At 36.6% G+C, this 3,655-nt stretch overlaps 1 pseudogene; it reads left to right on the top strand.

Annotated features, from left to right (window-relative positions):
• The first annotated feature begins 257 nt into the window (after window positions 1-257).
• On the top strand, window positions 258-583 carry LOC131899864 (large ribosomal subunit protein eL42-like; annotated as a pseudogene).
• Window positions 584-3,655: the final 3,072 nt, after the last annotated feature.

The raw sequence follows: 3,655 nt of genomic DNA, 5'->3' as shown, positions 1-3,655 counted from the left end.
ATTGCCACTGAAATGTAGCATTTATCACCAAGAGCTAGCAATGGCCCAGTAAATACCTACTCTAACGTGCAGTGGAAGGGAAACATCAGTTTCTGTAAGCAGAATGTACTGAGTATTTCCAGTGGTGTGGACTGGGGTAGTATCAAAGAATATAAAAGGCTAGTGTCTTCTAATCTAGCTAAGAAAACAAAGTATATTATAAACTTCCATTTCTGGCCTTGCTTCTTTCTTTCCTTGCTGATATCACTCCCATAAATATGGTGAACATTCCTAAGACCCGCCGGACATTCTACAAGAAATGTGGCAAGCACCAATTTCACAAAGTGCCACAGTACAAGAAGGGCAAGGATTCTCTGTATGCCCAGGGAAAGTGGCATAATGACAGGAAACACAGTAGCTATGGTTGACAAACTAATCCTATTTCCCCGCAAAAGGGCTAAAACTACAAAGAATGTTGTGCTGAGACTGGAGTGTGTTGAGCCTAACTAACTGCAGATCTAAGAGAATGCTGGCTAGTAAGAGATGCAAACATTTTGAACTGGGAGGTGATAAGAAGAGAAAGAGCCAAGTGATCCAGTTCTAAGCCCATTTCGTTATACAGACAATTAAATCATGGGTTTTTACTCCCTAAAAAAAAGTGAAGTATATACAGTATATAGAAAGCAAGCAAAACTTTACAAAGCAACAAATGAAGTCATGTATGTAATATTTATTGTATTAGACAGCTATTGCTACCAACAATCACAAAAGCTCAATGGCTTACAGTAAGAAGAATTTATTATCTGTGATTTAGCTGGAGTCCAGCTGATATAAACTAATTTTAACTAGGATTATCTAGGCATTAATTTTGAATCATACTCAGTCTACTTGTCTGTTAGAGATGAACAAATAGAACAAAAAGCTACTTGGGCATGTTTTAATCAAATTGGAAGAGGTAAAAATCTCCCATAGCATAGACAATAATATGCAAGTCTAAAGCCTACTCTTGACCTTGAAATGGCAGAGATATGCCCACATATTATTGGCTAGGATCACATGGGTAGGTCCTACATCACTGGGATGGGCAGACATACTCCTTCTATAATGAGAGCAAGTCCATATTTCCTGAAAAATAACCCAATCTGCTACAACAGTATTTTGTTTCAGTGCAGAGATAACATACTACTGGAGTATTCAACAAGATAGCTGGATTAGAACATGATTTCTCAGGCATTTAGAAACTGTAGGTACTTTCTTGATAGTTGCAGTTATAAACCATGGCCCAGAGTCCATTTATCAACTATCTATGAAGTATTTTGTGATTATTTTCTGTTAGCAAAGAGGTAAGTTACTATTTCCTCATCATCAAGAAGTTGGAGATATGTAGTAAGTTTTCTGAACTAGAACTGACTGACAAAGAAAACTTATCCCATAACATCTTACAACCAATACATCGGCATTTTTCAGTGATACTTTTATGCAGAAGGTAGCTGATAATTTAAGGTAGTTGTTCTCAACTTTCCTAATGATGACCTTTTAATACATTTCCTCAAGTTGTGGTGACCCCCTACCATAAAATTATTTTGTTGCTACTTCATAACTGTAATTTTGATAATGTTATGAATCATAATATAAATATCTGATATGCAGGATACTTGATATGCAACAAATGTGAAATGGTCATGACCCACATGTTGAGAACCACTGATTTAAGATATCATGGAGGCCTCTTTACTATGTTGACATTTATGGTACCTCACTTCTATCCCAGACCTCTAAGTCAGCCTTCCCTGAAATCTGTTGTCAACTTGATACAGTTTAAATAACACATCAATGGATGGTTGTAGAAAAGAATATTTCTCTGACAATCTCACATATTTAACTTATCTCATTTTGCTCCATTATTTGAACAGTGCTTTATGTCTAGGATACAGTTTAGAATGTTTATATTCTAAACACTGGCAAGAAGAGTAAAAAAAAAATCTTTTTTTCCCTTTAAATAGCTATAATGGGATTAATTCACTTGGACAACAAATTTCATTAATAGGAGAAGGGCTAAATATAAACCTGAGAAATCATTTTGTGAAATTTCATTCACTTTACCATGTACTTCTATATGGCTTTGAGAAAGACACACTTTCTGGGATCTCTTCTCTTGTTAAAATAAAGGATCAACATGAAACCCTATTTCAAAAAAATTGGCAATATGTTCAACATAAAGAATAAGGAACTTGGGAATATGGCTTGGTTGGTAAAGTATTTGTCTTAGAAGCATGTGACACTGAGTTTTATCCCTAGAACCTCTGTAAAAGAATAAAACAAACAGCTAGGCATGGTGGTGTGTGGTAGTAAATTTGGAATTGGGGAGGCAGGGAAAGAAGAACCCCTGAGTGTCATTGGTCAGCCACGCTAGCGTACTTAGTGAATTCCAGGCCAGTAAGAGACCTGACTCAAATAAAAGAAAAGAAAGAAAAGAGGAAAATGGTTGACATAACCTGAGAAATGACACCCATGACCATCCCCTGCTTTGTATACACACACACACACACACACACACACACACACACACACACACACACACATACACGAACACAAAGCTCAACTTTGTAGACTTTAGAATTTTAGTGCTAACATTCTTAGTCTTCCAAACAGTAATATTTTATATTCTAATGTCAGATTAGCATAGACGCTGGGGAGCAGAGAATACCAGACAAGATAAAGGGAAAAGGAACAAAATTGGGTCTCAAATAATATAAGCAGCTGGCTGTGTGTTTATTTTATAAGTGGGCTGTCGGACTACCGGGGCTTGGTGGGACCCGGAGAGAAAACTCCAGCTACAAATGGTGCCCTGTGTATGGTGATATTTTATTTGTATTAAAATGTTATTTGTATGTTAATAAATAAAGTTGCCTGGGGGTCAGAGCTATTAGCAAGCCATAGGAAAGCAGGGCAGTGGTGGCGTACACTTGTAAACCCCAGCAAGGCAAAATTTTCTTTACTTCTTCAAACATTCTTTCTAAAGTATGTGCATTTGAGTCAGCTAATAAAATATCATCCATATAATGATAAATTATAGATTTAGGAAATTTTTTACGTACCACTTCTAATGGCTGTTTTACAAAATATTGGCACAAAGTTTGAGCTATTATGGCGGGTTCCTGGTGTGTGTGTTTGACCAGCAATATGGCAGGAATGAGGCCTCTGCAAGTGACACATTACACTGCTGCATGGTAGATTTAGCCTTTGCTAGTAAAAAAAAAAAAAAAAAAACAGGTTTCTGGGCTATGCACTGCTTTGATAGAACTGCTTCTGATACTTCATGGTACACATGGCTCCAGACCCAGAACTGGCGGTAAACTGTACCACTGCCATGTTGGAAAGCTGAGGTGGGTGGAGCCAGCAGCCACAGTGGCTGTTTCAGTCTTAGAATGCTGCAGTTTAAAGCAATAGGTTCACAATAAGACAAATTCAAATGGAATAGTTTACAATGTGTGTAAAATATATGTAGGCTTGAAAGAGGAAAAAAAAGTGATATATACAGTTATATAAAGAAATACATAGTTTTAAAAAATGAAGTCTTTAAAGATAGTAAAGGTAGTATACAAAATAAGCCATGTAGAGATGGATATTACACATAGAATCTGGACTGTGTTGTCTTTGGCATTTTTAACTGCAG

Source organism: Peromyscus eremicus, chromosome X (assembly GCF_949786415.1).
Source record: "Peromyscus eremicus chromosome X, PerEre_H2_v1, whole genome shotgun sequence".
Lineage (NCBI taxonomy): Eukaryota > Metazoa > Chordata > Mammalia > Rodentia > Cricetidae > Peromyscus > Peromyscus eremicus.
Note: the sequence above shows the minus strand (reverse complement) of the source record. Positions and strands in the feature narration are given on the sequence as shown.